This window comes from Natator depressus, chromosome 3, assembly GCF_965152275.1.
Source record: "Natator depressus isolate rNatDep1 chromosome 3, rNatDep2.hap1, whole genome shotgun sequence".
NCBI lineage: Eukaryota > Metazoa > Chordata > Testudines > Cheloniidae > Natator > Natator depressus.
This window is the reverse complement of record NC_134236.1, coordinates 74,414,962-74,428,075: the sequence shown is the minus strand read 5'-3', so window position 1 is coordinate 74,428,075 and position 13,114 is coordinate 74,414,962. Positions and strand designations below refer to the sequence as shown.

The 13,114-nt window shown below is 42.2% G+C and overlaps 1 protein-coding gene across 5 annotated transcripts in view; it reads right to left on the bottom strand.

The window, feature by feature from the left end:
* KLHL32 (kelch like family member 32) overlaps positions 1-12,528 on the bottom strand; it is a 235,362-nt gene extending 222,834 nt beyond the window's left edge. For all 5 annotated transcript variants that reach the window (XM_074948134.1, XM_074948135.1, XM_074948133.1 and 2 more), the window contains exon 1: positions 12,260-12,528. The gene's annotated coding sequence lies outside the window, so the exon portion shown is untranslated. The remainder of the gene's footprint in view (positions 1-12,259) is intronic.
* Positions 12,529-13,114: the final 586 nt, after the last annotated feature.

The window sequence follows — 13,114 nt, the reverse complement described above, 5'->3', positions numbered from 1 at the left end:
TCAGACTAAACAAACCCAATTTTTTCAATCTTCCCTCATAGGTCATGTTTTCTAGACTTTTAATCATCTTTGTTGCTCTTCTCTGGACTTTCTCCACATCCTTCCTGAAATGCGGGGCCCAGAACTGGACACAATACTCCAGTTTAGGCCTAATCAGTGCAGAGTAGAATGGAAGAACTATTTCTCGCATTTTGCTTACAACACTCTTGTTAATACATCCCAGAATGATGTTCACTTTTTTTTGCAACAGTGTTACACTATTGACTCATAGTTAGTTTGTGTTGTGATACACTATGACCCCCTAATCCCTTTCTGCATTACTCCTTCCTAGGCAGTCATTTCCCGTTTTCTGTGTGTGCAACTGATAGTTCCTTCCTAAGTGGAGTACTTTGCATTTGTCCTTAGTGAATTTCATCCTATTTACTTCAGACCATTTCTCCAGTTTGTCCCGATCATTTTGTGTTTTAATACTATCCTCCAAAGCACTTGCAACCCTTCTCAGCTTGGTATCATCCACAAACTTTACAAGTGTACTCTCTACACCATTATCTAAATCACTGAAGAAGAAACTGAACAGAACCGGACCCAAAACTGGTCCCTGTGGGACCCCACTTGATATGCCCTTCCAGCTTGACTGAACCACTGATAACTACTCTCTGGGAATGGTTTTCCAACCAGTTATACACCCACCTTGTAGTAGCTCCATCTAGGTTGTATTTCCCTAATTTGTTTATGAGAAGGTCATGCAAGACAATATCAAAACCCTTACTAAAGTCAAAATATACTACATCTACCGTTTCCCCCCATCCACAAGGTTTGTTACCCTGTCAAAGAAAGCTATTGGGTTTTTTTGATATGATTTGTTCTTGACAAATCCATGCTGACTGTTACTGATCACCTTATCTTCTAGGTCACTGGTCTCCAAACTTTTTGGCTTGCGCACTCCCAGGGTGAAGACCGGAAGACCAGCCGCAGATGCACCACCGGAGGGGAACAGCAGCCGTGGACCTGCAGAGCTGCCGTTGAATTAAAAAACAGCAGAGTGCCATCCGGCGGCACTCCTGCTGCCGCGCACTCCCTGGGATCATCTCGCACACCCCAGTTTGGAGACCACTGTTCTAGATGTCTGCAAACTGATTGCTTAATTATTTGCTCCATTATCTTTCCAGGTACTGAAGTTAAGATGACTGGTCTGTAATTCCCCGAGGTTATCCTTATTTCCCTTTTTATAGATGGACACTATATTTGCCCTTTTCCAGTCCTCTGGAATCTCACCCATCTTCCATGACTTATCATTGAGTTAAAAGTGCTCGGATATCACAGTGACCTGACATGTGCGGTATGAAAACCTATACAGAATTGAAAAGATTGGAAATGTCAAGGATAGGAAATTTCCTGTATTAAGAGAAATAAAATAAGGAACAATGGTCACACATCTACTAATAGGAAAGCATAATTATAGTGGATGACATTTAAGCTTGGTCAGTTGCTGCCAAAAGAGCTGTCAACTATTCTAAACTAAGTGTTTAAATTAAATTCATTTTTCACTTCATTCAAGTTCTCATTTCTAGTCCAGCTATAATCAACATTCTCTGTTCTAGTGTGGCAATACGTTATTGCCATTCTTGGCCTTTAAGTCAGCCATCTTCCACTCAGGAAAGTCAATTTAAAAGCACTGCTACGGTGCCATGGGTTTCATATTAAGCAGATTCCTTTTCATTGTATTGTAGCTGCTCATCTCAAACTGAAAAGGAGTATTTGTGGCACCTTAGAGACTTAATCGGAGCTGTAGCTCACGAAAGCTTACACTCAGATAAATTTGTTATTCTCTAAGGTGCCACAAGTACTCCTTTTCTTTTTGCGAATGCAGACTAACATGGCCGCTACTCTGAAATCATCTCAAACTGACATTAAACACCAATGATCACTTTGTCAACCGCAGAAGCTACATAGTATCGATATCTGATTTTCAGGTAGTAGGTTCAGCAACACTTTCTGAATGAAAAGTGGAGAAGATAAAAGCAGTAAGAAAAGAATCCTGTTTCTAAATGAACTGGGAATTATCTGGGGCCAAATCCTGTTAAAGAACATAAGAACAGCCATACTGAGTCAGACTAAAGGTCCATCAAGCCCAGTATCCTGATAGTGGCCAATGGTAGGTGCCCCAAAGGGAATGAACAGACAGGTTATCATCAAGTGATCCATGCCCTGTTACCCAATCCCAGCTTCTGGCAAACAGAGACTAGGGACACCATTCCTGCCATCCTGGCTAATAGTCATTGATGGACCTATCTTCCATGAATCTATCTAGCTCCCTTTTGAACCCCGTTATAGTATTGGCCTTCACAAGACCCTCTGGTAAGGAGTGCCAGAGGTTGACAGTGTGTTGCGTGAAAAAATATTTCCTTGTGTTTGTTTTAAACCTGCTACCTATTCACTACATTTGGTGGCCCCTTGTTCTTGTATTATGAGAAAGAATAAATAACACTTCCTTCTTTACTTTCTCTGTACCACTCATGATTTTATAGACCTCTATCATATCCCCGCTTAGTCGCCTCTTTTCCAAACTGAAAAGTCCCAGTCTTATTAATCTCACCTCATACAGAAGTCGTTCTATACCCCTAATCATTTTTATTGCCTTTACTGAACCTTTTCCAATTCCAATATATCTTTTCTGAGATGGAGCAACCACATCTGCACGCAGTATTCAAGGTGTGGCCGTACCATGGATTATATAGAGGCAATATGATATTTTCTGTCTTATTATCTATCCCTTGCTTGATGTTCACTTTACTCATGCAAGTATCCACTGAACCAATATTTTTTACTCATAAGAATTTTAACAGAATTTGTCCCCTGATGTAAGCGTAGATTTCAGTGACCGTGTATGTGCTTACACCAATCTGAGTAGAATTCCCTCGTGTTTTTCACTGCCACCAATCTTCTTCTTAACCCTTTCTGTACATCTCAGCTACCTGAACGAGTCATAAATTTGGTTCTCGGTGTTTTGTTTTCTTCCTGCATTCAAATCACGAGCCAAATTCAGATCTAATGTGCAATCACCCTGACTTCTGGAGTTGTTACCACTTACATTAGTTCTGAACTTGGCCAGTCATTCTTTCTATGACTGAGGTGCACTCATGTGAAGTTGTCGGGCTCTTCCACAGATTGACTGAAGTCATGATTAGCCAAAGTTTACTCAAGTTCCCTGAAACTTTCTAATGGTCCAGTTGCTGATTTCAAGTTTGAGACTACAAAGCCTGCTGTACTGGTTCCAATGATTATCCAGCCCTCCAATTACCTCAAGTTCTGGGGCATTCCCAAGACCTTTTGGCAGTCAGGACTGACTTTATCTGGCATTTGGTATGGGTTAATGTGTTAGACTAATAAATCAGGTGTAGTCTACATAAAGTTTTAAATACATAACTCCATTATTTCTATAACAAGTTTCTTCAACAAACTAGAAATACTTGCCCTCCCCCAGGACTAAGTGCATTCTAAGCTGAACGTTTTTAACTACACCTGTTGGATCATATTAAAGAAGTTCTGTATTAAAATCACAAATGAGTTTGATTCCCCATAGTTTAAATTCCAGGGTATTACTAATTAAGAGGTCTCTTGGTTTTTGGTACTGTTTCTCTCCCTCTGTATGTGAAACTTGCAAGCTGCTAATTGCGTTAGTACATTCTAAGACAGAGTCTGTTCTCAAAGCAATTCACAGAGAGAGACTCAAAGCAATACTCTAACAACAGACACAGCACCCAGAGACTCCCCGCCCTTTTGTTGTATTAACAATTGTGATTAAAATAGAGATAGAGGATGTATGTGGATGGATGCTTGGTGTGGATAATAACTGAATGATCAGGGAGGTGCCAGCCTAAGAATCCAGTGTCCATCGGCTGAAGAAGGCGTCAAGTGGAAATAACCAGAGGACCCCCGGAGGGCAGACTGGAATCCACCCAACAGCCTCAAGAATGGGAGAACCAAAGAACAAGATAACATCTAGCAGCACGGAGCCGTCAGGAATGTGCCATCTGCTGATTGATTCAGCAACAGCATGATGAAGCAATTCCCACAGACTGGCCTAGGAAGAAATTCCTATAAAAAGAGACTCTAAAAAGTGAGAACTTTGGGGTCTGATTCTGCAAACCAACTTCCAGGAGCATCAGATGAGCATCTGACAAGGCCCTGCTCCCTCCTCATGTCCAGGCCACCTGGCCAGTGGCTTGGCATGAGCAACTCTAAGGCTGGTAACTATGATGACAACCTTGCAGAACCTCTGTGTGTGTGTGTGTGTGTGTGTGTGTGTGTGAATGTGTGAATAAATATGAGATTGAATGGAATGTTATAGCTATAACTAACTGCTTACTATGATAACAACCTTGCAGAACCTGTGTGTGTGTGTGTGTGTGTGTGTGTATGAATGAATGAGTGAATAAAGATGAGATTGAATGGAATGTTACAGCTGTAACTAACTGCTTACTATGATTCTTTCTGTATTCACAATAAATGTGGTATTTTGCCTTTTTCCCTTTAATAAGATCCTGCTGGTTTTTAATTTATTGGTACAACATTTTGGTGGAGAATTGCGAAAGGGGGAATATTGGTAAAAAACCTCAGTTATTGTAAATATTGGTGTGCACACCGCCAGCTCTAGTGAGCTAGGCATTTCTATTAGGTTAACCAGACCTGCTGGCCTCCGAGAAGGTAGCAGGGGACCTGCTGGCCTCCGAGAAGGTAGCAGGAAAAACAGATTAAACCAGACCTGCTGGCCTCCGAGAAGGTAGCAGGGGACCTGCTGGCCTCCGAGAAGGTAGCAGGGAAGAACAGATTAAACTAGACCTGCTGGCCTCCGAGAAGGTAGCAGGGGACCTGCTGGCCTCCGAGAAGGTAGCAGGGAAGAACAGATTAAACTAGACCTGCTGGCCTCCGAGAAGGTAGCAGGGAAAACAGATTAAACCAGACCTGCTGGCCTCCGAGAAGGTAGCAGGGGACCTGCTGGCCTCCGAGAAGGTAGCAGGGAGAAATAGGTTAACCGGACCGGCTGGCCTCCGAGAAGGTAGCAGGGAGAAATAGGTTAACCAGACCGGCTGGCCTCCGGGAAGGTAGCAGGGGACCTGCTGGCCTCCGGGAAGGTAGCAGGGGACCTGCTGGCCTCCGGGAAGGTAGCAGGGGACCTGCTGGCCTCCGGGAAGGTAGCAGGGGAAAAACGCATAGATTAAGCTATGATTTCAGAATCTAGGCTGTGTCACTTGCTAAGTAATACCAGCAGTGACAAAGAGATTGAAATATCCATGTTAAGATGTTTAAAAGAAAACAGGGTAAGCCAGTACCAGAGGGAGGAATGGAGTCAGAAGGAACTCCAACCTCACCTTTTGTTAAAGAAATTACACCTTTTAAACAAAACCTTCAAAAATTTGGGCACAGTCCTTGGACTAAACAAGCCCTAGCTGATCTCTGCACTATTTCGGACCTAGAGGATAGATTGGCTCAGTATATCCTCATATACAAACCTTCTAGTGCTGCCAAAAGAGATGCAGCAGCAATTTGGTTGTTGTGGGAGGCATGTAAGGATTCTTCCCTCCGCTTGTCTTCATGTAAAGAGGAAAAGGCACAAACGGAAAAGGGAGCAGACAATTGGAAGGTGCTGGCTACAAATACCCAAAGCCAGCTGAAAATAGTGAAAGAGGCACTCCAGGAATACAAAAAGAGTGAAAAAGATAATTCTGCAGAGGCTGGAGGGAGGCAGGTAAAGGGGGAGAAGGTCCTATGTATGGCACCCCCAGGCATAATTACAAAGAGAAAGAGTAAAAAAAAAAAAGTTAACTCTGCAGAGGCTGGAGGGAATTAAGCAGCTAAACTTTGTGAAAATGTTAAAAAGGAAAAAAAAAAAAAGTGTTAGAGAAAGAGCATTCTTGGTTTCTTTGCAGCCATTCTGAGGGAAAAATGGGCCCTTTTCCAGAGGAATGTCTGTAAATTAGCCAGGCAAAAGAAACTGATTAAAATCATTTGACTGGACAATTTAGTCAAATTTGCTAAAAGAACATAAGGGGGTTCTATTGGAACTTAACTGCCTCAAATGTATAAAGGGAATGTAAGATGTAAAAAAAACAGAGCAACGTGGAAGGGATGTTAAAGAAAAGAAAATGTGTATGTATCTATCTGTGTGTGTGTAAATATGTAAAGTTCTAAGGACCAGTTGGTTTTGTTTTTGTTTTAAATAATGCCACTAAAAATCCATTTGACTCTTTAATTCAAAGTTGCAAAACTGACAGACCTTTTTGCTAGACACAGGTAATTAGTGCTGTTTGGCTTTGGGATTTGGCATTTAACCCTTAAAAGGTAACTCAATGCTTTACAAAATTTAAAATGTTTTTAAGTTGTGGCTGCAGCAGGGCAGTCAAAATCTGGAGAATAGAAAAAAAATTGGATTATTTTTGTTTGGTTGGTTGGTTTTTGTTTGTTTGTTTGATTTTGTAACAAAATAGCAGATGAGAGCTGTAGTAAAAAAAAAATAAATAAATACGAAATTTAAAAAAGACAGTGGCCCTCTGAAGCAACAGCAGGGGTGAGGTGCACAAAACAAAAAGAAGCAATGTGAGAAACACTGAGTCTTAAAATGGCTCTGAGTAATCAGACTGTCACTTTGATAAAGGTACATGAAACCTCTGCAAGCAAAAAAAAGGAATAGTGACACCTTATGTAAAAATGGATCTGGATAATGTTATAGAAGTTAAACTATGGAAGGAATGTGCATTTGCCCCAGAACATGTGCAGGGTATATTGTAGAAGGGGCAAAAGAAATGCAAACGTACCATGCTACTTAATTAAAATGCTATTAGGGCTCCAAAGGGAGCCACAATAGGTTGGGTTTTCTTTTTCAGATTGCTGTGTGTTTTGGAAGCAGAAGTTAAAAGTAATCAAAACTCTGGTGAAAGTTGATTGTGTCCCTTTTAAGATAGAGTCTCTGAGCTGCTGATGGCTTTAAATCCAAAAGCAGGAAGTGTCTGTGAAAATGCAAATTACCTAAATGATAAAGGAAGGAAAGAACTAGCAGCACAAAGGAGCTGCAGATAAAGGACACACCTGGTCAGCAAACAAATTGTCTAAATAAAAGACATGGGATAACAAGATAATTTTAATAAATTTAATGATAATAAGTATCCCTGTAACAACATATAGTGTGTATGATTTTTGGAAAAACCCTTTAAGGTCGTATGGTAATGATGCTTCTCAGTTATTACCTGTAAATAAAACTTAAAGCTTAACACAGCAGGAAAAACATTATAAACTTGGTCTTCTGTATAAGAAGGAAAACTCAGGGATTTAATGACTAAACAGTGGGATAATTTCCCCATAACCCTTAAAAGATAAAAGCCATTGAAACCTGGCCTGCCTATAGAACAAAAACAGGAAAATACAGGGGCAATTCCTCTGTTTTGCCTGCAATCAGCAAGGGTATTTGTAAAAGAAATATTTTAAGCAATAATCTGCCACCCCAAAAGGGGTAGAAACATGTTCTTTTTGTCTTTCAGAAAATCAGGAAAAGCTAATGCCAGCTGAAAAGCAACCCAAAACCATGAATCTACTGTCACAATAGAAATTGTGTTTTGTGTTCTATGTTTTGTCTTGTGTTTTGTCTTGTTGCTAGCACTGTTGTGTGTTTAAAAAAAAAAAAATACTGAAGACCTGCAGGAACTTAAAAATAAATTAAGCTTTCTGTCCCAGCTACAGGACAGCCTGATACAAAAACAAGTACATGCCAACGTAGACTTGGTCCAAATTGGTCTGGGTAACCTAAAAGCCCGATGGAATCTTTGGCAATGGCTTAATACTACCACATGGCTTATGCATAAAAAAAAAAAAAATTAGAAATAGGAAACTACACAGCCATAGCTATGGGATGCACTGAAATGCAGAAACTTGCACTAGCTACTTTGGAACACAAAATGTTCTGGGTCATATTGGGAAATATTAAGGTTTGATGCATTTGTTAAAAAAGAAAGAGATCATTGTTTGACACTTATCAATATGAATGGATTCAATATGTTTCCAGTATTGTAAAACCAGACTTGTTAATGGGAGAAATTGTTGTCAAAATTGCACACCAACAGTCCCTGGAGGCAAAGGTATTGAAGGTTAGCCCACTCCCCATATTACACATGGGATCCTTCTGGCTACCCTGGACCTCGAGCCAGTGGGCTGGGGAGGGAGGGAAGCTATTGGACACTAGAGGTTGTACCGAATGGACTCCTCAAAAGTGGGTGTGCCTCACCTTGCCTGTTGCCCCAGAACCTTGTAGTAAAGATACATCACTAGGATCGTGTATGTGGCATGAATTGGAATCACAAACTCAAATTGCCTCACAGTACCTTCTCTTGAATTGGCTACATAGAAAGTGACACTGACGATTATAAATCTTAGTGTCAAAAGGGGGATTATGTTGGATCATATTAAAGAAGTTCTGTATTAAAATCACAAATGAGTTTGATTCCCCATAGTTTAAATTCCAGGGTATTACTAATTAAGAGGTCTCTTGGTTTTTGGTACTGTTTCTCTCCCTCTGTATGTGAAACTTGCAAGCTGCTAATTGCGTTAGTACATTCTAAGACAGAGTCTGTTCTCAAAGCAATTCACAGAGAGAGACTCAAAGCAATACTCTAACAACAGACACAGCACCCAGAGACTCCCCGCCCTTTTGTTGTATTAACAATTGTGATTAAAATAGAGATAGAGGATGTATGTGGATGGATGCTTGGTGTGGATAATAACTGAATGATCAGGGAGGTGCCAGCCTAAGAATCCAGTGTCCATCGGCTGAAGAAGGCGTCAAGTGGAAATAACCAGAGGACCCCCGGAGGGCAGACTGGAATCCACCCAACAGCCTCAAGAATGGGAGAACCAAAGAACAAGATAACATCTAGCAGCACGGAGCCGTCAGGAATGTGCCATCTGCTGATTGATTCAGCAACAGCATGATGAAGCAATTCCCACAGACTGGCCTAGGAAGAAATTCCTATAAAAAGAGACTCTAAAAAGTGAGAACTTTGGGGTCTGATTCTGCAAACCAACTTCCAGGAGCATCAGATGAGCATCTGACAAGGCCCTGCTCCCTCCTCATGTCCAGGCCACCTGGCCAGTGGCTTGGCATGAGCAACTCTAAGGCTGGTAACTATGATGACAACCTTGCAGAACCTCTGTGTGTGTGTGTGTGTGTGTGTGTGTGTGTGAATGTGTGAATAAATATGAGATTGAATGGAATGTTATAGCTATAACTAACTGCTTACTATGATAACAACCTTGCAGAACCTGTGTGTGTGTGTGTGTGTGTTTGTATGAATGAATGAGTGAATAAAGATGAGATTGAATGGAATGTTACAGCTGTAACTAACTGCTTACTATGATTCTTTCTGTATTCACAATAAATGTGGTATTTTGCCTTTTTCCCTTTAATAAGATCCTGCTGGTTTTTAATTTATTGGTACAACACACCTGTTTTTGAGGTATCCAAGCCCAAACAAACAAAGATTTTGAAAACATTAGAAGTACTGTTTCCCCTATAACAGTGGTTCTCCAACAGGGGTACAAATAGCTCTGGGGGGTACATCAACTCATCTAGATATTTGTCTGGTTTTACAACAGGCTACATAAAAAGTACTATTTCAGTACAAACTAAAATTTCATTCAGACAATGACATGTTTATATTGCTCTATATACTATACACTGAAATGTAAGTACAATATTTATATTCCAATTGTGTTATTTTATGATTATATGGTAAAAATGAGAAAGCCAGCCATTTTTCAGTAATAGTGTACTGTGACACTTCTGTATTTTTATGTCTGATTTTGTAAGTGAGTAGTTTTTAAGTGAGGTGAAACTTGGGGGTATGCAAGACCTAGACTCCTGAAGAAATGGGGCAGAGGCTCTCAACCTATGATAGCTAAAAACTGCCCAAACGGTATTCTACCAAACATCCCTATAAAGGAAAAACCAAATGAACTCTTTTTGCTGATAGTACACAGGATAAATCTCAGCCCAAATTATACTTTTATTGGCATTATAAATATCTGAGAATAGAGGTTTATACTGAAAAGTATCTCCTCAGTCATAACTAATATTTACTACTGACACACTAAAATGAGGGGTTTTGATGTCAGTTATTCACAGTAACAATACAGTACTTAATATATTACATCTACAAAGTGATTTTCAAACACTGTCAAATTGTTTAACATCTGAAAAATAGACAATAGACTGAAGAAGTTTCTCTGGAACTTTTTCAATGTTAAATAAGAACTTTTCATTATTTATAAACTTGGTAAAACAAAAAGGTCTACTAAACAACATAATTCTGCATTTTAAACTATGTCGTAACCATATTATTTACCCGGCATGTCATCACTTTAAAGTCTTTATTCCTTTAAAGTCTCATCTAAATAATAAAAACACTTACAAAATGTATCTGAAAAACAATTTGTGAACAATCCCTGCAGGCCCTGATGCTGTATGCTTCCCCATGTGGGCTGACCCCAAGACTCTGCAAATGCAAGTGATTAACCCATGTGGTACAGCTAGCAGGATAGGGTCTTAAGCGTCCAATCCTGATCCCTTTTATTTCAAGGGGAGTTTTGCTATTCACATTCATGGGAACATGAATTTACTTTCTAAATTGAATAATTTGCAAGTTATTCCCAAAAATACTCACCCTCCCCCCCCACCCCCCAATACTAAAGCAAACACACAATTACTGTATTCTAATCTTTTGGCAATTTACATCTTTAAACCAAATATACCTGAGCTCAACAATATTGATATATTTCATCAGGGTGTGTAAGAACATTCTTTAAACATAGCCATCCAGACCCATTTTTGAAGTGTGGCTTCAGTCTGAATGGTGATTTTTCAAAAGTAACAACATGAGATTCCAGGCTTATTGTTTCTCAGTTATTCCATACAAAATCTGTTCCACGTATATGGGGGTTGCAGTTTGGTTGCTTGTTTTAATTGCCTACAAATTCAGCTAGGAACTTGAAAGCCAAGCTGTGTTTTTTCTGGCTTATCCATCAAGACCGCATAGGCTAAACTCTGCCTTCAGTTACATTTGTGCAAACCCATAGTCATTAGATTCTTTAAATTGCTGCACCTGAACAACCCTATAGTTTTCAGTAGGGCTGCCCAGGTTTAACCAGTAGGGTTGTTTTCAATGTAACCAAGGGCCAAATTTGGTCCTGCAACTGTAAGTAAGGCACCAATCCTGCAATATCTCCCCATGTGTTTAAGCACATATGTAGTTTCATTGAAGTCCACGGGATTGGAGATTTTAATCATTCCTCTAACATGCATCAGCTAGGAAAGAATTCAGATCCCCTTTTTTAGCTGGTGGGCTAAAGCTTATTTTTGTCCCTAAATTAAGTAGATATCAGTCTAAATACAAACAAGAACAGCTGTGTCGTTTAAGATGATGCCATTTTACAGACACTTTTCAGAGCAGAAACACAGGACTTCTTGTTTTGTTTCGTTTCAGAAACAAAAGTTGTCTAAAATATAATGTGTCACAACTGAGCCCAGAGCAACTTTTTATACAAGTTATAAACCTCTAAGGCAAGTAAAAGGGGGTAGGGAGATTAAAACAGAAATATTGACTCAACTATCAATAGTCATTAGTGCAAAGAGAAGCCACCGAACAACGAATGAAAAGTCCCGTTCGATTTATTTCAGAGCACATTTATTTTTTTACTCCTGGTGAAGTGCAATCCCGATGTTTGAACTAAAGTGACGGATACATACAACAGTGCAGATCCCAGTTTAAGTACTGCGGTATAAAAGCAATCCCTTCCACCTCGCCTCCAGGATGGCTTATTTTTCGATCACACACGTATGCCACCTTAAAACGAGATCCTGGCTGTTGCAACCTTACAAGGCAGCCAACACCATCGCCGGGCACAGAAACCCAAAGCATCAGAGTCACTGTTTAAGCGTCTCCTTGGCAACCAAGCTTCCCCACAGACCCCTCCCTGGCTGGGTGGGTGCAGGACTCCACTTGACAGGTTGGGGGGAACTAAGTGGAGGGTGATTGATTCGCACGGGGACGATGCAACCCTCGCAGGCGGGACGCCCTTCCATTGCAGGTTGCAGTCCTCCAGCCCAGGGGACCCCGCCTGCCCCGCGCCACCCCCACTGCACGGCCCCGGGGGCAGCGACCCCTGATTAGGTAGCAGCAGCAGGCGCCTCCTGGCGCACAACAGGCTCGCTCACCTCCCCGGGCGACCCAAAGCGGCTGCGGCTCTGCACCAGCCCCGGCCGGGTGCCGTCTCTCACGCGCCGGGCGGGAGTCTCCCCGCGGTCTCCGTGGCTTGGGGAGCCAGGCGAAGCCAAGGAACCGCCGCGGCCGGGCTGCCCGCACCGCGCTAGCACAGCGGGACTGAGGGGCCGGCAGCGGCTGGGCAGGAGGAGCTTCTCCTCTGCCTCCTCCCCGCAGGCGGCGGCGGCAGCCCGGGCCCCTTCCCTCCAGTGCGCAGCGGCGGCGGCACAGGCCGGGCAGCGCTGTGCGCACCTGCAGGAGGAGGAGCTGGGCAAGGGCAGCGGGAGGGCTGGCGGGCACCAGGCGAGCTCCTGAGTAGCATCGGCCCCTGCCCTTTCCCGGGGGCACCCATCCCCCTTCAGCTGCCTTGGCCTGGCCCTTTGAGGGCAGCCAGCAGGTTGGCTAGAGCTGTCTACGGCGGAGAGGAAGGATAGGCCAGTGGCTCACAGGCTGCCTGGGCCAGTCCCGTCGGGTGTGTCTGCCCCCCACGTTAGGGTGTAATTGCACTGTGGGCTTGTATAAAGGCGGCCAGCCTGCATTGACACCCAATGCCACCATGTCTCCACTACTGTTGTTACCTGGGCTAGCTAGATCATATCGAGTGTGGGTATGCTTCTCCTCCTTACAATGACACCTTAATTTGCAGCACCTCTCTGGGCCCAAGTTCCCCATCTGTGAAAGGGGGATAATACCTCCCTACCTCACAGGGGTGTTTTGATGGTAAATGCATTAAAGATTGTGAGTTGCTCAAATGTTATGGTATTAGAGCTGTTTCAAAGTAACAGCCGTGTTAGTCTGTATTCGCAAAA